We start from the raw sequence: 24669 nt of genomic DNA on the forward strand, positions 1-24669 counted from the left end.
TAATATCAGATCTTATTTTCAGGGAAACATGGTACCAAGCAACTACTAATAGAAGTAAAGGGAGAAATTGACCAAAACACAATTATAGTAGGGGACCTAAATACATCATTGACAGCTATGGATAGATCACTCAAACAGAAAATAAATAATGAAATAGAAGCCCGAAATGACACATTATGTAACATGATTGACATTTATTGAGCACTTCATCCTAGAATATCAGACTATACATTCTTTTCCACTGTACATTGAATATTCTCAAGGATAGACCATATATTGGGACATAAACTAGCCTCAGCAAATTTAAGAAGATTGAAATCATAGTAAGCATATTCTCTGACCACGGGCTTTGAAATTGGATATCAACTGCAAAAAGAAAGCAGAAAAAACCACAAATATGTGTAGATTAAACAAATACTTTTGAAGAATGACTGGGTCAAAGAACAAATAAGGGGAGAGATTTAAAGATACATAGAAACAAATGACAATGAAAAACCATCCTACCAAAATTTTGGGGATGCAGCGAAAGTAGTTTTAAGAGGGAAATTTGTATCATTACAGGCCTATTTCAAAAAAGAAGAAAAATCCCAGATAAATAATTTCATGTTACACCTTAAAGAACTAAAAAAGAAGAAACGAAACCAAAGTCAGCAGAAGAAAGGAAATAATATAAATCAGAGCAGAACTAAATGAAATAGACAACGAAAAGACCAAAGAAAACATTAATGCAGAAAAGAGCTGGTTCTTTGAAAAGATTAATAAAATTGACAACCCCTTGGCTAGACTCACTAAGATAGAAAGAGAAAAGACACAAATAAACAAAATCAGAAATGAAAGAGAGGAAGTTACCACAGATGCCCATCCAAGAATACTATGAATACTACGCCACCAAATTCAATAACCTAGAAGTAGACATGTTCTTAGAAACACATACCTTTCCTAGGTTGAATCACGAAGAATTGGAAAATCTAAATAAACTGATCAACAGCAAGGAAATTGAATCACTCATCTGAAACCTTCCCAAAATCAAAAGTCCAGGACCAGATGGCTTCACTAGTGAATTCTACCAAACATTCAAAGAGAATCTAATACCTGTCCTACTCAACTCTTCCAAAAAAATTGAAGAAGAGAAAATACTCCCTAACTCATTTTATGAGGTTAACATTACCCTGATACCAAAACCTGGTAAGGACAACACAAAAAAAGAAAATTACAGACCGATATCTCTAATGAATACAGATGCAAGAATCCTAAACAAAACTGTAGCAAATCAAATGCAACAATGCATTAAAAAGACTATACATCATGACCAAGTGAGGTTCATCCCAGGGGCACAACGATGGTTCAGCATATGCAAATTGATCGGTGTGATATGCCACATAAACAGAAAAAAGGACAAAAATCATATGATTATATCAGTAGATACAGAAATAGCGTTTGACGAGATACAATATCCATTTATGATTAAAATACTTAATTAATGGATATAGAAGGGAAATACCTTAACATAATAAAGGCCATACATGACAAACCCTCAGCTAATATCATAATTAATGGTGAAACACTGAGACCCTTCGCTCTAGGTTCAGAAACACGACAGGACTGTCCCCTATCACCTCTGCCTTTCAACACAGTATTGGAAGTCCTAGTCAGAGCAATCAGGCAAGAGAAAGGAATAAAAGGTATCCAAATAGAGAATGAGGAAGTTAAATTGTCACTTTTTGCAGATGACATGATGCTATATATAGAAAACCCTAAAGACTCCACCACAAAGCTATTAGAAACAATAAACGAATACAGTAAAGTTGCCAGCTATGAAATCAACGTAGAAAAGTCCAGTGTATTTCTATATATTAACAATGAAACCTCAGAAAAAGAAATTAAATAAACAGTTCCTTTTGCCATTGAAACAAAAAAATAAAATAAAATACACAGGAGTAAACTTAACCAATGATGTGAAAGACCTTTACGCTGAAAACTATAAGACATTTTTAAAAGAAATTGAAGAAGGCACAAAGAAATGGAAAGACATTCCGTGTTCATGGATTGGAAGAATCAACGTAGTTAAAATGGCCATGTTGCCCAAAGCAATATACAGATTTAATGAAATCCCATCAAAATCCCAATGGCATTTTTCAAAAGAAATAGAACAAAAAAATCATCAGACTTGTATGGAACCACAAAAGACATCAAATAGCCAAAGCAATCCTAAGAAAAAAGAACAATGCTGGAGGAATCACACTCCCTGACTTCAGCTTGTACTACAGGGCAACAACAATCAAAATAGTATGGTATTGGCAGAAAAACATACACAGAGACCAATGGAATAGAATTGAGAACCCAGAAATAAACCCACAGAAATATGGACAGATAATTTTTGACAAAGGAGCAAAAAACATACAATGGATAAAAGACAGCCTCTTCTATAAAATGTGCTGGGAGAATTGGAAAGCCACGTGCAGAAGAATGAAATTAGACTGGTATCTGTCACCATGTACCAAAATTAACCCAGGATGGATCAAAGACCTAAACATAAGACCTGAACCAACAAACTTCATAGAAGAAAACATAGGTACTAAACTTATGGACTTTGGGTTCAAAGAGCATTTTATGAACTTGACTTAAAAGGCAAGGGAAGCAAAAGCTAAAATAAACAAATGGGACTATATGAAACTATAAAGTTTCTGCACAGCAAAAGAAACCATCGACAAAATAAAGAGGCAACCAACTGAATGGGAGAAGATTTTTCCAAAATATATAAGGAACTCCTACAACTCAACAACAAAAATCAAACAACCCAATTGAAAAATGGGCAGAAGACCTGAAGAGACACTTCTCCAAAGAGGACATACAAGTGGCCAATAGACATATGGAAAAATGCTCAACATCACTAATCATCAGAGAAATGTAAATAAAAACCACCATGAGATATCACCTCACACCGGTTAGAATGGCTATCATCAACAAGACAGATAGTCACAAGTGTTGGAGAGGCTGTGGAGAAAAAGGAACTCTCATACACTGTTGGTGGGAATGCAGACTGGTGCAGCCGTTATGGAAGGCAGTGTGGAGGTTCCTCAAAAAATTGAGAATACAATTACCATATGACCCAGCAACCCCTATTCTGGGTATCTACTCAAAAAATCTGAACGCATTTTGTCCATAAAGATATGTGTGCTCCAATGTTCATTGCAGGTTTATGTATGGTGGCCAAGACATGGAAACTACCAAAGTGTCCTTTGATACATTATTAGATAAAAGAAGTTGTGGTACATATACACAATGGAATACTATTCTGCCATAAGAAAAGATGATATAGGAACATTTGTGACAACGTGGATGGATCTTGAGATTATTATGCTAAGTGAAATAAGTCAGACGGAAAAAGTCGAGAACCATATGATTTCATTGATATGCAGTACATAAAGCTGAAAACAACAAAGGAACAAGACAAAGAAATGAAGAAACAAAAACTCATAGACACAGAAAACAGTTTAGTGGTTACCAGAGGGTAAGTGGGGAGGAGGGTGGTAGATAAGGGTAAATGGAATCAAATATATGGTGATGGAAGGAGAACTGACGCGGGGTGTGAACATACAGTGTGATATATAGATGTATTACAGAATTGTACACCTGAAACCTATGCAACTTTACTAACAATTGTCATCCTAATCAACTTCAATTTAAAAAAAAAAGAAATATGGGGAAAAAAGGAATTATTCATGGACCTTTCAGAGGCAGAAATTTCCTGAATTATATTAAAACCTCTCAATTCCACAAAGTGCTCCTGATGTCCCTTAAAATTTCTGTAACAGCAATAGCAGTTCTAGGATGACTAGATGATAGACACCGTCTCTCTGACAACAGTATAAGTGAACTTAAAATCATTTAAACAACATGATTTATCCACTTTGGCATCATTAAGCTTCATGATCCAGCTGAATGAATGGTGAGATAATTAAGGACGTTGTATTAGCTTTCTATTCCTTCTGTAATCAATTACCCCAAACTTAGTGACTTAAAACAACACAAATTTATCATTTGCACCTTCTATAGACTAGAAAGGGCAAGACAGTGGATTCTTCCCTAGAGTTTCCAGAAATGAATGCAGCCCGTATGTCCCCTTGATATTAGTCCATTCTTTTGCCCTTTCTAGCTTATCGAAGCCACTCACATTCTTTAGCTTGTGACTCCTTCTTCCGTCTGCAAAGCCAGCCCTTCTCACGTTGCATTATGCTGACCTCCTCTCCCTTCCTCATTTAAGGATTCTTGTCATTACACTGGTCACCTGATTAGCAACCTTAATTCCATGTGTAACCTATATCCCTTTTACCATGTAGCAAACACATTCATTAATTCTAGAGAGTAGGACATGGCCATCTTTCAGGGGCCATTAATCTGCCTATCACAGAGTTAGGATGTAAACTGTTGGAAACGAATGCCACCAACAACCACTAGAACCTGCCTGCCCCCAGTTCCAGCCAACCTGTTAGCCCACAGATTTACTGCCTCCTTTCCAGTCTCAGATGAAGTGTTTGTTACAAAAGAGACTGTGTGCTGGTTGCTGACAATATGTAATGAGTGTATTAGTTTTCCTGGGAATGATAAAGCTGGTCTGAACTGTGTGATACAGATTTTGACCAGATGAATAAGAATGGCACCACCAACTGCCAAGACTTTTCTTTATGATGAGTGCAATAATAGCAATATAATGATATTAGGATCTCTGGAGCCATTTGGTACTGACGTCTTTTTGTTACTTCACCTGATAATATGTAAGGGTCAAAAGGGAAGCAAGATTTTTCTCTGACTCCTGTAAATGCTGGAATGAGTTAGTTGGCACTTCTGTTCCCACCTATACCATACAATTCAAACAACAGTGTTCGCTTGTTAGTTCCAGATTGTGTTAGCAAGAGGAAAGGGTGGTAAATATGCCAGGGCAGTAACTGGATCATGGTGGACTTCTGGTCTATGTTATGGTAACTTAGACCAGGATTGGTCAATGGAGTTCTTAAAGCAATGACTTGTGGGAACCCATATATCCCATTTGTTAACTATTCTTAACACAATACAGTTAAGTATTCTGTCCAGATTTAAGAATCAAAGGTATTACAATGATAGTAACAATGAACTTCACAAAGCAAAACCTAAACAACAAAATCTTTAATGGCATTAAATGGGAAATCAACGTTGTATTCATGAAAGAACTGAGGGGAACATAATGAAGGTTTCAAGATGCAGTCATTACCGATATGATGAATACACACTGACTCATATAGACAATCGGTAGCATACAGGTTAATCAGGTAAAAAGAGAAAAGACTCATATTATTCCTTCCACAGCGAGAAGGAATTTGGTTCTTTAAAAACACCATTTTATATTTTCAGCTAATTAATACAGACACCATAATATAATCCAGGACTTTTGATGATTATTTTTTTTATCTAATTTAGTACTATAATAGTTTAGTTAAAGTACTCAAGTTGTCTCAAGTTTGTTAGTTGATAGATCCATCCTAAAGATCAGATCATGAACACAGGAGCTGACCCTCACGTGGTGCTGAGAATCAGACACCTGACGGGGAATCTGGTCTCTTGACCCAGAGCTGCAGGGCTGCAAGTCTGGCTCCTTCTTGAATATTCAGTGAACCTTCTGTAGTTAAAGAACCTAAAAGTATAGTGAAATTTAACCTTAGTCTAAGATGTTTATGTAGTTACCTTGTTCTTTTATTCCCCCCTTTTTTGTACCCCTCTGAACTTGCCCTGTTTATGAAGAAAAAAATATTAAAAGTATCTTAAGAGCAAACTTCACAGAAGACAAAAAAGTATTTGAATTATTGAAAAAAATATATATAATTGGTACACCAAAATGCAGGAGTTTCTTGTATGTGAATGAAGGAAAAATCCATTTCTATATCTATATCATTTTTGTGTAGTTTTATTTCAATATACAGAGGGTGCCAAAAAAAGTATACACATTTTAAGAAAGGAAAAAGCCATTAAAATTGCAATACTCCATATACACCTATAAGAAAAGATGAATACAAGTCACATTTGACTTCTGCAATTACAAGAGGTGCCCAAAGTGGTTACCATCAGCGTCCAGACACTTCTGATTACAGTGAACTACTGCTTGAGCAACATTGACCAAAGTGTCTATTTGTATACATTTTTTTGGCACCCCATTGGAATTTCTATGAGGAGAAGGTATAATAATATAATGAAATAAAGAGGTATGGAGAAGAAAGGAATAGATTCAAAAAACATTTAATTCTGTCATGTATACATATTCCTATATCTAAAGCCTGGGTATCATACTGTCACTGGTGAAAAAAGAGAAATATATCTTGTGATCCACTTAGAAATAGACCCATATTTTTCTTGTGTTTCAAAAGAAATACATTTTAAATAAACTGATTTTATACACACACACACACACACACACACAGGGGGTGCCAATATATGTATACACATTTTAAGAAAGAAAAAAACTGTATTAAAAATGTAATCCTCAATATATATTGATATCAAAAGATGAATCCAAGTCACTTTTGCTTTCTGCAATTACAGGAGGTCCTCAAAGTGGTTATCATCAGTGTAATTTTAATACAGCTTTTTCCTTTCTTAAAATGTGTATACATACATATATATTACTTATTTGAGTAATATTGTATTTCTAATCCTAGAAGCATTTGGAAAAATAGTATAATTCAAAGCTTCATTTTCCCCAAAGGAACAATGTTCTAATCAGAGGGATGACTGTAAGATACTTATAGTTAGATGTAATAATGTTAAAGAAAGAGTTAAAATATAATGATAGTCTGGTAAGAAATAATGAGTGAAAAAAGAAGAGGAATTTTTATGACTTGCTGCAATTTGGTTTTCGTTTTTTATTGGAATGAATATTGAATTCAAGAAGGCACAATTACTAGCAGCTCTTAGAAAAGAGTGAGTTCTATGCTTAATGATTAATAAACTTAAATTTTTTTCAAAGTAACATTTAAATCATTTCTTTTATCTACAGCATTCTTATAATATTAGGCAGTAGCTATTGAATAGAATCTCTAGGAGATCATATCTTTGTGATGAAAAATCTCTCGGGTAACGGGTGGCCGGATGACTCAGTTGGTTAGAGCGCAAGCTCTTAACAACAAGGTTGCCAGTTTGATTCCCACATGGGCCAGTGAACTGTGCCCTCCACAACCAGATTGAAAACCGCTTGAGCTTGGAGCTGAGCGACTGGTGGGTGGCCGGATAGCTCAGTGGTTGGAGCACAGTGCTCATAACACTAAGGTTGCTAGTTCAAGTCCCACATGGGCCAGTGAGCTGCGCCCTCCACAACTAGATTGTAAAACAACGACTTGACATCCTGGAAAAACACACTATTCCCCAATATTTCCCAAATAAAAACAAATTTTTTTAAATCTCTCAGGTTCTGTAAGATGCCATCAATATAATCAAGACAAATTACAGTATAATATCTGCATAACTGTTCTCATGCAAAAGTGTTATTACTGTCCTATTGGTTGCACATCCATTTTCCAAAGTAGTATGAACAAAACAATATCATGTGTAGAAATGTATTTTTAAAGAGAACATGACTTTTAAACTCAGGCAATATAAATACATTTATTAATCAATTAAAACTCTAAAAATCATGTCACACGGAATGTTAAATTTAGAATAAAATTTTTAAATGTTTGCAGTATACAACAAAAAGCTTAAATGGAAACTAGAACATTAATCAAATCAGTTTTAATCAACTATGCAGAAAAAGGGAGGAATATAAATGCTTTTTCCAAAGTTAGCTATTAGATCAAGTTATCTTCCCAAAATTAAAGCATTTAATGATATGGACAGATTAAGAAAGATATACACATACATTTCTCAACAATATAATGGAATCTCATTAATATGTAGCTCACTAATCAACTCAGATAGATACCACAGAATTTTATAATTTATAGAGAGCCTAAAGATATTCAAGAGGAGATTATATCATCTGAGACCTCAAGTTATTTCTATAATTTTACTGTCTAACAAGGTCAGAGATAACCAAGCATCCAAAAAAATAAGAATCTATGAACAAAAATCAACAGAAATAACAGAAAATTGAAATAGATCCACAGGAATTCTAGGTAGTAGAATTATCAGACAACATACTATGAAACAACTATCATTATAATAAGCCAAGCAGAAATTATAAGCAGCAAAATAGTAACTATTAAATAGGGACATAGATTATTTGGAGAAGAACAAAGTAGAAAATATAAAATTGAAAACTACAGTAACTAAAGTGAAGAACTTAATGGGAAGGGTTATCAGATTATTTACAGCTGAAGAGTGGGTGAAACAGAAGATAGGTTAGAAGAAATTAGCAGAATGAAACATGGAAAAACAAATAGAAAATATTTTCAAAATAAATGTATAGGAGACATAGTATATATGGTAAAAAGAAGGTCTATCATTTGTCTAATTGAAGACCCAGAAAGGAAGAAAAGAAAAAAATGGAGAACAAGCAATATTTGAAGAAACAATGACTAAATGTTTTCCAGAAATGACAAAGAATATCAATTTACATATTTGTGAAGCCTAATGAATACCAAGCTGGAAAGTATAAAAGAAATATTTACGTATTTACAGTGAAACTGCAAAAAAAATTGAAAGCAAATATACAACTTTAAAAGAAGCTGGTAAATAAAGGATAGGTTTATATAAATTATACACACAAAGAAACAAAGATAAGAATGACTGTCAGCTTTTGTTGGTCTGTAAAAGTATTTTGATTTTAGTTTTGAAAAATGTCTTGCTGGGTCTAAGGTTTGGGCAATGGTTCTCAAAGGGAAATGCTTCTATCAGGGACACAACAATGGTGTCACTGAAACTCATACGTGGCCATTTTGGGCTCCTTACACCACTGAACCACTAGGCAAAAGAAAAAAGCATGTTAGCCTACTGACCAGAGTGATTGTTCCCAATAACCAAAGGGAAATTGGTCTGCTGCTGTACAGTGGAGCCAAGGAAAACTACGTGGAGAACTCACAGGATCCTCAGAGATGCCTCTTGGTACTTCCACGCCCAACAGTAAAAGTTATTTAAAAACTACAACAAAACTCAGAATATTTGAGGACTTAGATCATTCGGGAAAGAACGTTTGGGTCATTCCATCAGGTAAAGAACCTAAAGCAGCTGAGATTCTGATAGAGAGCAAGGAAGATATAAGATAGGCAGTTGAAGAAGCAATACAAATAACAACTACAATCTTGTAACCAATTACAAAAATGAGGACAGTGGTAGCATATTTTCTCTGTTATTTGCTTATTTTGCTTGTATATCTTTGACAGCTTCTCTTTCTTCCCATTTTTATTTCATATGTAAATTACTAGAAGTTGACTTTAAACTTCAGTTTTTAAGTAACAGAATATTCAATAGGTCAGTGGCTAAATTTGAGGAGGAATTAATATAGTCCGCAATGAATACTATGATTATTGGGAATGGGTGTTGTTCTCCTTTTGGGGAAAGGATTAGAATTTTGACTTGTCAGATGGATGGATGTATCTTGTTAGGTGCAAATATAGGGTTGTTTTGTTCACATACAGAAGCTCAAGTGTGTTTAGAATACTGCATGAAGAAGCTGAGCAGTTAATAGGTGGGCTGCCAGTTACCAATTTATTGTCTTTCAGCTCCAGATTCATCCTTCACTGTCCACTCTGCAGGAATGGATCTGAACCATTTAACTGTTTTTTTCCTTCGCCAGGTGGTTGTAAGTTTTGTCAATAAAGGGTGCTGGAGCTACACTACAAGAGGAAAGGGCTTTCCATCGGGCTGTGGTATACTTATTTGGCAGGAGCCTGCAGCATGCAGCCAGAAGCACTCCACGGCCAGCAACTCCCCCTGGGCACCTCCCTCAGATGGTTTTGTAGCAGAGTGTCTTCAATGAAACTCCTACCCATGAATATCTTTTCCCAGCACCCTATATTATGGAAGATTCAAGGGCATACTTCCACATGGCACCACAGAGACTTCTCTGCCATCAGTGAGCCACAGCTGTGCCCTTTCCAGTGAAACCTGGATCTCAGCCCTGGGAGAGGTTCCTTCCTTAAGTGTTTTATCTCAGCCATAGAGGTAGTGACTGTGCCTTATAGAGGCTACTCCTGCATTCTTTAGCCAATAATGCTTTATCTTAAACTTTCCCTTTAAATTCCTTTTACATTCAAATGACTGTGTGGTTTCTCTTCTCTAATTGGACCCTGACTAACACACTGTGGTTTTCTTTATTTTTATTTTTGCTGAGATTTGTTGATTTTCTTGGGTCCTGAAATATTTTATACCACCCACTCTTTCTCCTCTTATTCTGCGACTCTAAGTGAGCATATGTCAGACTGCTTGATATTGTACCATAGGTCACAAAGATTTTGTTCTGTTCAGCCTTTATTTCTCTCACACTTCATTTTGGATGATTTCTATTGTTTTGTCTTCAAGTTCACTGATCTTCTGCAGTGTCTATCTGATGTTAATTTCATTCAGTCTGGTTTTTGTTTGTTGTTTTTTTTCTGGATATTGTATTTTTCACCTCTCAAAGTTTCATTTGGTTCTTTATCATGTCTACCATTTCTTTTCCCATCTTTTCTTTTACCTTGATAATATTTAAGATGTATAAATGTTATGTGAAGATCTTTAGTTCCTAATAACTTCATCTCTCATTTTTAGTTCTTTTATACTGATGGATCTTTCTCCTGGACATTGGACATACTTTCCTACTTACTTGTAAGCAGAGTAATTTTTAAAAAATCATTTACTGGCCCTTGTGAATTTTATGTCATTGAGGGTTGCATTGCAGTGTTTTCCTTTAGTCAGCATTAGATTTTGTTATGGCAGTTATACTTACACATCATTTTGACCCTTTCAAGTCTTGTTGTTAAGTTGTATTAGTGTGGGCCCATAGCAGACTACTCTAAAGCTAATTAAGCCCTGAGACGCTGGTGTGGTCCCTCTGAGAATTCTTCCCAATGCCTAGATTGTACCCAATTTCTTCACTCAGGCTGATGAGAATGCAGACTGCTCCCCAGTTCCATGTGAGCTCTGGAAATCCTTTGGTTCTCTGCTTTCTGGTGGCTCTTTTTTTGGCTTATGAAGATTCACCCTCAGCACGTGCAGATCAGTGTTTAGCTACAAACTCAAAGGGAACCCTCTTCAGATCTCCAGAGCTCTGTCTGTGCAGCTCCCTCTCTCTGGGACTCTGCCCACACACTGTGACTCCTTCGGCCTTCCTAAATGACAATCTCTGTCTCAAGTCAGCAAACCACAGACTTCCTTTTTGTTCTCCTGCCCTATACCACAGACTGAAAACTGCCTCTAAGCAGTAAATTGGGCCAATTGTAGGACTCAGTCCATCATTTTCCTTCTGCAATAGGTATTCTGCAATACCTATTATTTTATGCTTTCTTAGTCATTAATGGTACAAATGTCATCAATATTTAAACTTATTTAAATGGCATACACCAACAGGTATTTATTTCCAGAATTATAATAATCACAAATTATTTTTTCCATCAAGAAAAGTGTCTTTAAAAGAGCTATTAGCAGTACTCTATTTGTATACATGTATTCTTTTTAATTAATACATCTGAATTTCTTTTGAACAATCCTATAAATATTTTTTTTCATTCATTCACCCAACCACAGCTTTTCTAAATAGTACTAATTTTATATCTGAAACTTCAATGAGTACATTTGGTACTTACTGGAGTTTTAAAGGGAAAAAAAGTTAGAAGCAATGAAACTGATGCTCGACAGTGGTGAAATCCGAGGATTTCATAAAATAAGAGCTCACTTTACTGATATAGACAAAGGATCACTTGCCCAAGGTCACACAGCTAATGTGAGGCCATTGTCATCCTTCCTGCAAGTTCAAACTCCTTTCAAACCATTACTTGCCTACACTGAGTGCCCCCTGTTTATCACAATGACATTTAGCACATACAACATGAGTACAAAAGTGAAGTATTTATTTTCTGACACAACTGTTTCATGGACTGAGCTGTGACCCTCATAATCGTGCAATGGAGAGAGCACTTAAGTCAAAGCAGCTGATATGTATTCAAATGCCACTGCCTCTGGTAGGGTCTGTGTGACCTTATCCAGGCCTACATTTTCTCTTCATGAACCACATATAACCAGAACAGTAAAATATAAAAGTTTTTTATATGTAAAAATACAATATCTTGCCCATTTGTGTCGGAGTGTTTTTAATCCAATCAAATTCTGGGGGGGGGAGGTGCTGTTAGCATTTAAGGTTTTCTTCCTTCTCCTTATCCTGTCACTTGATTGCATTATCCCCTTTTGCTTTTTCAAATATATGCTTAATAACCTGGCTATCCTCATAAAATGATGATAAATTCATAAAATTCAATGATGAGTTCTGATATATGGAGAAATGGATATCCATTGTATTGGTTAGGCTACCTGCTGCCCTCATTTAGGGAGTAACAAGGAAAACTTATCTGTGACAATCTGGATGGTCAAGGGTTAAAGATTAGCAATTTCTGTTTCAAAAATGACAATACATTACTTGTCACTTCCTGAATCTGAGTCATTCATATCAGCCTGATAGCTGGCATTTTAAAGAATAGATCTTCTCTGTGATTTTTTCCATCAGATTTATTTTTGCTATTTCTGAGGAAAATGTCACAGGAAAGCAGTATGTTTGTACATCCTCTGAGTAAGCATACTGGGTTAAGAATTAATAGAATAGGATGTTGGTGTCTGAATATCTATGAGGTGGGATAGGAGACATGTGCAAGGATTTCAGAACTCAAGAGAAAGATAAATTTTGACAATTTGGCAAAGCAAAACATCAATGCTGAAAAGGTGAAGAAAATTTTAGCATCACTATAACTCTCCCACAAGAGGAATCCTAAGGTTTTAAGACTTTATCATAATCTTTCCTATATTGCAAAATATGTAAGTGCTGTATATTAGGAAATTCTCGTGCAGGTACAAAGATATATATTTATGACATCTTTGAATAGAAGCAATCAAAATGACCACCAAGTTAGGAACAAATAAACAAAAATAATTCTATTCTCAAAAATAGAATACAACATGGAGAGACAACAAAAACATAATGGTAGGTGTAAAAAATAAAATAAAGGGATATTTATATAATAATGAATGAATGAGTAAAAATATGCAACAGCAATATATATAGTCATATATACATATGTATGCATTTAGATGAACTGGAAAGCTACACTCTAATTATAGTGATTGTTTCTGAAAAACGAGTTGGGGGTGGGACTGGAAATGGTGATTAAAGGGGACTTTTGTTTAATGTCATGTTTCACATCTTTAACAAACAGAATAAGCAAATATAACTTTTTTTAATAGTTAACGCTTGATGGTAGGAAAATAGGTATTCTTAATTTTATTGTGATTTTAACTTTCTGTAAAATTTTAAATTTACAAAGTTATCATTCAAAATAAAAGTAAAGTAAAAAGACACACAAAGTCTGAGAACTTAGCAGCAATTTTCAGTGGTTTGGAGTGGAAATGGAGAGAAGACATTGGGATCATGAGTAGATTTGAGCTGAGTAAACGTAACTTTATATGACATTCCTCTCAAGCTGTGTCAGGAAAAATTTCAGTGTGTTGTGCACCCTGGAATCTGAAGGCGAAGCTGTTATACATCCAGTTATACATGTGTATAACAAAACTGGTATGCTGAGATGTATACTGTGAACCTCCAAGGAGTGACCCTGGCAGAGGGGACAAAAAAATTCTAGTAGCATGGGAGAGAAGTGCTCATACAATTTATATACTTCAGCATTCACTGAAAGAAAGGTCAAAGGAAGCAGCAACAGCCAATTAATTTTTTTTTTGTTTTGCTTTGTTTTTCAGGCTATTTTTATAGTGTCAACCATAGAACACTATAGGGACATATAAATGAGGTTATGGACATAGAAATTAGTGAAACTTAGTTAGAGGGGGAAAAAAGGTGGGAGGAGGAAGTATGGAACTGGAAGCAGCACAAATGAATCAGAACAAAAAAACGGGGAAAAATCTTTTGAAAATATTCATAACTTTTTAGAGATCTCCTTTTTAAGTTTAAAAAATTCAATAAGTCACATATGATATTATTTATGCAGTTATCATCTACTGATTGAAAAACAACTGCAAAAAACTTTTTTGAATTTGGTAGCATTTCTTAATAAAGTTTATTTAGTCACTAATTCAAGATTATCTTTACATACTTACAAAATAGTAGCATACAAGAAATTAGATTGATATATATAGATAGGAGATGATAGATAGATAGATAGATAGATAGATAGATAGATAGATAGATAGAATGATTTATTTGTTTCATAGGTAATATATGAACTATCTCTGATTCTGCAGACCCCTGATAATAATTTTGTAGACTCACACTCCTTTCCATCCCATTGTGGCAACAGTAACCTAAAGAGAACTTTTGGCTTTAGGTAGAAAGTGATTAGAATAAATGGAAATAATGACATCATAAAAGTGATGGTGTGAGGTGAGCCTCTTGAAATCTCCCATGGAATTTACAACAAATTGAACAGCTATAATTCCACAAAGGACTCCCTGCACAGCAGACAGGCAAGACTAAGAGACGTGCAACAGAAATCATCTAAAGGTGGGTAAATTGGGCAAGCAGGGGAGGAGTGAAAATGGAAGTGCAAACACGCATGCCACAGGATGCAGACTGGAGCTCTGAGCTCCCTCCATTCCGGAGCTACTGCAGCAGCAGGAGAGGGAGAACTCAGACTGTGAATGCTACTTTTATGACCCACAATCCCTCCTGAGGGATCACCATATAACATGGCTGAACACAATGCTCACTACAGTGAGAGAGAGAATTAAAACGCTGCATTGGAGAAAAAATAAAGCATTCTGCCAACACCTACTAGAAAGCAAAAGAAAGACTTCTTCCTACCAACCTGTTGTAAAACCCACTCATGTAGATGCCTAGGAAGAGAAATAATAATTCATTAAATGCCATGAATAACCAAGGTAACAAAGTAGCTCAGAGAGAAAATGAAAAGTTTATAGAAAATGAACTTAAAGACATGAAAACATGTGACTTAAGTGACAGAGAATTCAAGATTTCAGTTCTCAAAGAACTCAACAAGATGAAAGAAAACACAGACAGGCAGTATAATGAACTCAGAAACACAAAGAACAAAACGAACATTTTACCAAAGAGATTGACGTTTTAAAAAAGAACCAAATACAATTTCTAGAGATTAAGAACTCGGTAAAAGAAATGAAGAATGAAACAGCCAGCTTAGGTAACAGAGCTGACCAGATGGAGGAAAGAATCTGTGACATCAAAGATAGAAATCTGGATATGACACCAACGGAAGAAGAGAGACTTGAGACTTAAAAGAAATGAAAGAACTCTACAAGAACTTTCTGACTCCATCAGAAAGAGCAATACAAGAATAATGGGCATACCAGAAGGAGAAGAAAGGGAGAAGGGAACAGAGAATATATTTAAACAAAGAGTCAATGAGAACTTCCCAAACTTGTGGAAAGAACTGGATCCTAGAATCCAAGAAGCAAATACAATACCTAATTACCTCAACCCCAACAGGTCTTCTCCAAGGCACATTGTATTGAAGCTGTCAAAATTTAATGACAAAAAATAGAATCCTCAAGGCAGCCAGGGAAAAGAAGATGGTAACCTACAAAGGAAAGCCCGTTATACTAGTATCAGATTTTTCAGCAGAAACTCCACAAGCCAGGAGGGAGTGGAATCAAGTATTCAAACTATTGAAAGAGAGAAATTATGAGTCAAGAATAATATACCCAGCAAAGATATCCTTTAGATATGAAGGAGAAATAAAGACCTTTCTAGACATAGAGAAGCTGAGGGAATTTTTTAACACATGACCTGCACTATGAGAAATACTGAAAGAAGCTATTCGACCTGAAACAAAAAAGCAAAAGAATACAAAACCATGAGTAGTAACAGAAGCAGGAAATGGCAACCCCTACACCAAATAAACCCCTACACCCTACACTATACACTTAAACATAACATACAAGGAAGGAAGGAAAAAAAACATTTATAAAAAAGAGGAAAAAGACAACTTGGTACTACAGCACAGAAATCAACTCACAACATAAATAGGGATAATTTATGACAATAAAAACATAAAAGAGGAAAGAGTAAAGGTCTGAACTGACACAAGGGAATGGAGAAAGTAATCATGTTAAAGAAAATGGAGTACTCTAAATATGAAACTTTCTTTTACATACACTTAATGGTAACCACTCAAAAAAAAAATCCAGAACTCAAATAAACAACATAAAAGAAAAATAGGAGGGAAATATCATAGAATACTACTACACTGAAATAATAGACAGCAACAAAAAAACAGAGAAACAATGGACACACAGTCCTACCAGAAAACCAAAGATAGAACGGTAGGAAATCCTTATATATCAATAATCACCCTAATGTAAATGGACTGAAACACCCAAAAAAAGGCACAGAGTAGTAGATTGGATCAAAAAACTAAACCCAACCATATGGTGCCTCCAAGAGATATATCTCATCTGCAAGGACAAATATAGACTCAATGTGAAAGGTGGAAATTGACATTCCAAGCAAATGGCATTCAAAGAAAAACAGGTGTAGCTATACTGATAGCAGATGACACAGGCTTCAGTATAAAAAAGGTAAAAAGACACAAAGATGGACATTTCATAATGATAAAAGGGACTATATAACAAGAAGACATAACAGTCATCAATATTTATGTCCCCAATCAAGGAGCACCGAAATATACCAAGCAACTAATAACAGAACTAAAGGGAGAAATTGACCAAAACACAATTATAGTAGGGGACCTAAATACATCATTGACAGCTATGGATAGATCACCCAAACAGAAAATAAATAATGAAATAGCAGCCCTAAATGACACATTATGTGAAATGGACATGATTGGCATTTATAGAGCACTTCATCCTATAATATCAGACTATACATTCTTTTGTAGTGTATATGAAACACTGTCAAGGATAGACCATATATTGGGACATAAACTAGCCTCAGCAAATTTAAGAAGATTGAAATCATACCAAGCATATTCTCTGATCACAAAGCTTTAAAATTGGGTATCAACTGCAAAAAGAAAGCAGGAAAAAACACAAATACATGGAGATTAAACAAATACTTTTAAAGAATGACTGGGTCAAAGAACAAATAAGGGGAGAGATCTAAAGATACATAGAAACAAATGACAATGAAAATACATCCTACCAAAATTTGGGGGATACAGCAAAAGCAGTTTTAAGAGGTAAATTTATATCATTACAGGCCTATCTCAAGAAACAAGAAAAATCCCAAATAAATAATTTCACATTACTCCTTAAAGAACTAGAAAAAGAAGAACAAATGAAACCCAAAGTCAGTATAAGGAAGGAAATAAAAATCAGAGCAGAACCAAATGAAATAGAGAACAAAAAGATCATAGAAAATATTAATGCAACAAAGAGCTGGTTATTTGAAAAGATTAATAAAATTGACAACCCCTTGGCTAGACTCACTAAGATAGAAAGAGAAAAGACACAAATAATATCAGAAATGAAAAGGGGAAAGTTAGCATAAATGCCACAGAAAGGCAAAGGATCATCCAAGAAAACTATGAAGGACTATATGCCACCAAATTCAATAACCTAGAAGAAATAGACAAGTTCTTAGAAACATATACCCTTCCTAGGTTGAATCACGAAGAATTGGAAAATCTAAGTAGACTGATCAACAGCAAGGAAATTGAATCACTCATCTGAAACCTTTCCAAAAGCAAAAGTCCAGGACCAGATGGCTTTACTAGTGAATTCTATCAAACAAACAAAGAGGATCTAATACCTGTCCTACTCAACTCTTCCAAAAATTTGAAGAAAAGAAAATACTCCCTAACTCATTTTATGAGGCAACATTACCCTGATACCAAAACCTGATAAAGATAACACAAAAAAAGAAAATTACAGACCAATATCTCTGATGAATACAGATGCAAAAATCCTAAACAAAATTGTAGTAAATCGAATGTAACAATGCATTAAAAAGACTATACATCATGACCAAGTGAGGTTCATCCCAGGGGCACAACGATGGTTCAGCATATGCAAATTGATCGATGTGATATGCCACATAAACAGAAAAAAGGACAAAAATCATATAATTATATCAGTAGATGCTGAAAAAACGTTTGACAAGACACAACATCCATTTATGATTAAAACATTTAATAAAATGTGTATAGAAGGAAAACACCTTAAGATAATAAAGGCCATATATGACAAACCCTCAGCTAACATCATAATTAATGGTGAAAAGCTGAAGCCCTTTGCTCTAGGTTCAGGAACATGACAGGGCTGTCTCCTATCACCTCTGCTTTTCAGCGTAGTATTAGAAGTCCTAGCCAGAACAATCAGGCAAGAGAAAGAAATAAAAGGCATCCAAATAGGGAATGAGGAAGTTGAATTGTCACTTTTTGCAGATGACATGATGCTATATATAGAAAACCACAAAGCTATTAGGAACAAAAAACGAATAAAGTTTCAGGCTACAAAATCAACATAGAAAAGTCCATTGCACTCCTATATACTAACAATGAAACCTCAGAAAAAGAAATAAAATAAACAATTCCTCTTGCAATTGCAACAGAAAAAATAAAATACCTAGGAATAAACTTAACCAAAGATGTGAAAGACTTACACACTGAAAACCATAAGACATTTTTAAAAGAAATTGAAGAAGGCACAAAGAAATGTAAAGACATTCCGCGTTCATGGATGGGAAGAATCAACATAGTTAAAATGGCCATATTGACTAAAGTAATATACAGATTTAATGCAATCCCTATCAAAATCCCAATGGCATTTTTTAAAGAAACAGAACAAAAATCATCAGATTTGTATGGAACCACAAAAGACCCTGAATAGCCAAAGGAATCCTAAGCAAAAAGAACAATGCCCAAGGAATCATATTCCCTGACTTCAACTTGTACCACAGGGCAACAATAATCAAAACAGTAAGGTATTGGCAGAAAAAAAGACATATGGACCAATGGAATAGAATTGAGAACCCAGAAATCAACTCACATAAATATGGACAAATAATTTTTGACAAAGGTACCAAAAACATGCAATGGAGAAAAGACAGCCTCTTCAATAAATGGTGCTGGCAGAATTGGAAACTAGACTGCTATATGTCACCATGTACCAAAATTAACTCAAAATGGATCGAAGACCTAAACATGAGACCTGAAACAATAAACTGCACAGAAGAAAACATAGGTACTAAACTTACAAACTTTGGGTTCAAAGAGGATTTTATGAATTTGACTCCAAAGGCAATGGAAGTAAAAGCTAAAATAAACAAATGGGACTATATGAAACTTAAAAGCTTCTGCACAGCAACAGAAACTATTGACAAAATAAAGAGGCAACCAACTGAATGGGAGAAGATTTTTGCAAACAGTGCCTCCGATAAGGGGTTAATATCCAAAATATACGAGGAACTTATGAAGCTCAACAACAAAAAAACAAACAACCCAATTAAAAAATGGGCAGAGGACCTGAAAAGACATTTCTCCAAAGAAGACATACAAATGGCAAATAGACATATGAAAAAATGCTCAACATCACTAATCATCAAAGAAATGCAAATAAAAACCACAATGAGATATCACCTCACCCCAGTCAGAATGGCTATCATCAACAAGACAAATAGTAACAAGTGTTGGAGAGGCTGTGGAGAAAAAGGAACCCTCATCCACTGTTGGTGGGAATACAGACAGGTGCAGCCGTTATGGAAGGCAATGTGGAGGTTCCTCAAAAAATTACGAATAGAATTATCATATGACCCAGTAATCCCTCTCCTGGGTATCTACCCAAAAAATCTGAAAACATTTATCCATAAAGACACGTGTGCTCCAATGTTCATTGCAGCTTTGTTTACGGTCCAAGACATGGAAACAACCAAAATGTCCTTCGATAGATGGATGGATAAAGAAGTTGTGGTATATATACACAATGGAATACTATTCGGCGGTAAGAAAAGATGATATAGAAACATTTGTGAAAAAATGGATAGATCTTGAGAGTATAATTCTAAGCGAAATAAGTCAGACAGAAAAAGCAGAGAACCCTATGATTTCACTGATATAAGCCAAAAACAGCAAAGGTATTTTGGTATATAAACCAAAAACAGGAAAGGAACAAGACAAAAAAAATGAGAAACAAAAACCCAGACACAGACAATAGTTCAGTGGTTACCAGAGGGTAAAGGGGGTGGGGGGAGGGAGATGAGGGTAAGGGGGATCAAATATATGGTGATGGAAGGAGAACTGATTCTGGGTGGTGAACACACAATGGGATTTATAGATGATGTAATACAGAATTGTACACCTGAAATCTATGTAATTTTACTAACAAATGTCACCCCAATAAATTAAAAAAATAGAATTTATGGAGCCTTTCAAAATTCAAACTTGCAAATTTGTCTTATTCTCAACTTTATTACCTGTAATAAATTAGAATATCTTGTTATTAAAATTAAATATTAAAATATTTAAGACATTTTAATAAATAAATAAATAAATAAGAATAGAATTATCATATGACCCACTAATCCCTCTCCTGGGTATCTACAAAAAAAAAATCTGAAAACATTTATCTGTAAAGATATATGTGCTCCGATGTTCATTGCAGCATTATTTACGGTGGCCAAGACATGGAAACAACCAAAGTGTCCTTTGACGGATGTTTGGATAAAGAAGTTGTGGTATATATACACAATGGAATACTATTCCGTGGTAAGAAAAGATGAAATAGTATCATTTGTGACAACATGGATGGATCTTGAAATTATAATGCTAAGCGAAATAAGTCAGAAAAAGTCGAGAACCATATGATTTCACTGACATGAGGTCTATAATACTGAAAACAAGAAAAGAACAAGAGAAATAAATCAAGGAACAAAAACTCATAGACATAGACAATAGTTTAGGGGTTACCAGAGGGTAAAGAAGAAGGGGGGCTCTAGAGGAACTGACTCTGAGTGGTGAACATACAATGTGAGATATAGATGATGTAATACAGAATTGTACACCTGAAATCTATGTAACTTTACTAAGAATTGTCACCCCAATGAACATTAATTTTAAAAAAAGAATAAACGGAAAAACAATAACTCTACAAAAATATGTAGCTTGAGTTCAGTTGAGTCTTCTGTGGACTTAGAAATGGACTAAGGAAACCTATTTGCCACATGCTAAGTAGAAGAGCATGGACTCCAATGAGTCTGTTTGATTCCAAATCTTGCCCTCCTGTCACTGAACACTGCACATTGCCTTTCTGAACGCTGCATTGTACACAGTGCTAGAAGGAGTAAACAGAGCTAAAGCCAAACTCTATGCAAGCCCTAATGTGATTATTTAAACTTGAGAGGTCAGTTGTGTATTTCATTTGGTTATTTTTCATTTTTCCAAGTAAGAGCAGTGTGAGGGTGAGCAAATAAACCTGGTACGCTGCCTGCGGCCTCCGGCCAGTGTGGACGGGCCAGTGCTGAACAGCTGCAGTTACAGCTGCCTCGCTGCCTCTGCACCAGTGAGGCCTCAGTCATGGATCCTGAAACCAACTGCAAAAACCTCCCAGTTTTGCCAATTTGAATGAAAAGAAAATGAATGCAGATTTGCATCAAATGTACAAATAGATAACTAAAGAAAGGGGCCAAATAACCTGGCATTTAACCTCCGGCTGTTCCCGATCAGAAACATAAGCAGCTATGCAATGAAACCAGGTTTCTTACTTCTATTTCCAGGATCCAAACGCTGACCCAAACCCCATTTGGAGTATGTTTCTGTGCACAGGCCTGCACCTGTACTGAAATGGAAGCACCGAGGGAGCAGAAGCTGATTCATCATCTCCCCACTGCTGTATCCCCAGCACCTAGAACAGTGCCTAGCAGTAGGGGCACTCATTAACATTTGTTGAATTAATGAATACTAGTGGCTGTGAGGATTTATTCCTTTCTTATTAGTATGCATTATAAACATAACTCACTTGGAATATTTTGAGCAGAAGACGAAGATTCATCTTAAGAGCTGAGTATCTCCCTAGAGTACATAAGAGCTTAGCCACAGTGCTCACTCTCTTACCTTCATTACTTCGAGCTCAGAGGGGCTGTTCCAAGTCCTTCACCCCTGGTCACTGACGCATGACATAGGTAATGCATACCATAGGTAGGCTGTGCATTTCACTCTTACCTATGCTATCTCATTCAAACATCACACCATATCTTTAATCTAAACAGCATTATTATTCCAATTTTACCAATGAAAGACCGAAATAGTCTTGTCAGGACTCAACTAGTCTAAACAAAATGAAACAAAAGAGGTAAAGGAGAAAAAAACGTTTGATTCCTTATCACTGAAATGTCCAGAGGCAGACTCTGCCGGCCCCTCGGGTCTCAAGGAGGCCGGTGAGGCTCCAGAATGGGAGACAAGCCAGTTTGGGAGCAGATTGGAACTAGCTTCATTCGACATTACTACCAGTTATTTGATAATGACGGAACCCAACAAGGCGCAATTTACATTGATGCATCATGCCACGTGGGAAGGACTGCACTTCCAGGGGAAAGCTGCCATTGTGGAGAAGTTGTCTAGCCTTCCGTTCCAGAAAATCCAACACAGCATCACGGTACAGGACTATCAGCCCACAGCAGACAGCTGCATCATCAGCGTGGTTGTGGGCCAGCTTAAGGCTGATGAAGGCCCCATCATGGGGTTCCATCAGATGTTCCTATTAAAGAACATCAACGGTGCTTGGGTTTGCACCAATGATGTGCTCAGGCCTGTCCTGCACAACTTCCGCTGACCTCCCCCCAGCCAGGCACTCATGCTGTTTCCTCCTCCCTCCTCTTCCCAACACTATTCACTCTCCTCCAGATGCTCCAAACATCATACGCAAACGAGCAGGGCCACGGTGGGAGTGGGTGCAGTGTGAGGTATTGTGCAAGACATTTGGATGCTAGACTAGTTGCATCTGACAGGAGAAGTTTGCGTTGTACCAGCGCATGCCTTGGAAAGACTTAAGTAATGCAAAAGCTTGTCTTTTTTTTTTTTAATCTACTGACAAGTTGCTCTAGTAATCCAAAGAAGTGAAGGAGAAAGAAGCTGCTTCGCCACCCAGATGTTGATTTGTTCAGATGTTTCAATGCCTCATGATACAATAAAACCAGAAGAAAGAAAGACAGAGAGAGAGAGAGAGAGAGAGAGAGAGAGAGAGAGAGAGAAAGAAGAGAGGAAGGGAGGAAGGGAGGGAGGGAGAGAGAAAGAAAGAAAAAAGAAAGAGAGAGAGAGAGAGAGAGAGAGAGAGAGAGAGAAAGAGAGAAAGAGAGAAAGAGAGAAAGAGAGAAAGAGAGAAAGAGAGAAAGAGAGAAAGAGAGAAAGAGAGAAAGAGAGAAAGAAAAAAAGAAAGAAAGAAAGAAAGAAAGAAAGAAAGAAAGAAAGAAAGAAAGAAAGAAAGAAAGAAAGAAAGAAAGAAAGAAAGAAAGAAAGAAAGAAAGAAAGAAAGAAAGAAAGAAAGAAAGAAAGAAAGATGGACCCAGGTAAGTTTAGATACACTGACTCAAAACTTACTATCAGACCTCTTCTGTGTGGACTCTTTCTAGTGGACTTCCTTTTCTGTTGGTTGAAATTTATTCTCAGGTAAGCTCATACCTAGAAACTAAGTTAATATCACACTTATAGCTTGTGATCCTGGAGAATAGCTCTAATTACTCCCCTTTCCAGGAAGCTCCAGCAAAATTCCTAGATTGGCCCAGGTTTGGCCAGTTGTCCCTCCCAGAATAATCACTGTGGCCATTAGGGTTGAGTGCGCAGTCTGAGTCATATTAGGAAGAAGGTAAGGTATTGGCAACTTTGTTAGGTAGGAGAGAAGTAATTCTTAAAAGAAAATTGCTGCGCAGACTAAATGTGATAGATCTCTACAATACCAAAGCTCAGAAAAAACGCAGTTCCATACCTAAAATTCCATAGCCAGAGAGGCTGAGCACTTGAATATATAACACCTAAGTTATTTACTGACTAAACTTGTGTCTGTGTTGTAACCCCCAAACCCATGCACTTTCCACTACACACACAGCCTGGTGTTTTTGGTGTGTGTGTTTTTTTTTTTTTTTGAGCAAAATACTGAACCTCAAAATTCTCAGAGTATAGGGTTCACCATGTGGATTGACATAGAAAATTGAAAGCTAAAATGCAAATTCTTAGAACAATGGTACCCGACACTTCCCTATCATCAAATGCTTTCTATTACTCTTGGATGTAAGGATTTGCTAACTGATCTTGCTAATAACTTGAAAAGGAAGCATTTTCAGTACATTCAGCCCAGCAACATCAGAGGTAGTTTAGCTCAGTAAGAATGACAGAATACACAACCTTAGGATATGAGGAACAGGACCATTATGCTACTACTATTTCTGTGTGTTTCATCTATTGTGTTTAATCTCTTCTCTTTTTCTCAGATTCTATCAGTAAGAATGCTTGATTTGAATTAGTGAGAAATTGAGTGGCTAGTATCTGCAAAATGTTTTTTAAAGCTGTTTTGTCTTTTCAAAATAAA

At 35.9% G+C, this 24669-nt stretch overlaps 1 pseudogene across 1 annotated transcript; it reads left to right on the forward strand.

The window, feature by feature from the left end:
- The first annotated feature begins 22538 nt into the window (after positions 1–22538).
- Positions 22539–22920, forward strand: LOC308506560 (nuclear transport factor 2-like; annotated as a pseudogene). The gene has a single exon. The product of its transcript is annotated as a nuclear transport factor 2-like (transcript).
- Positions 22921–24669: the final 1749 nt, after the last annotated feature.

The sequence above is a fragment of the Rhinolophus hipposideros genome, assembly GCF_964194185.1.
Source record: "Rhinolophus hipposideros genome assembly, chromosome: 13".
NCBI classification, from domain to species: Eukaryota; Metazoa; Chordata; class Mammalia; order Chiroptera; family Rhinolophidae; genus Rhinolophus; species Rhinolophus hipposideros.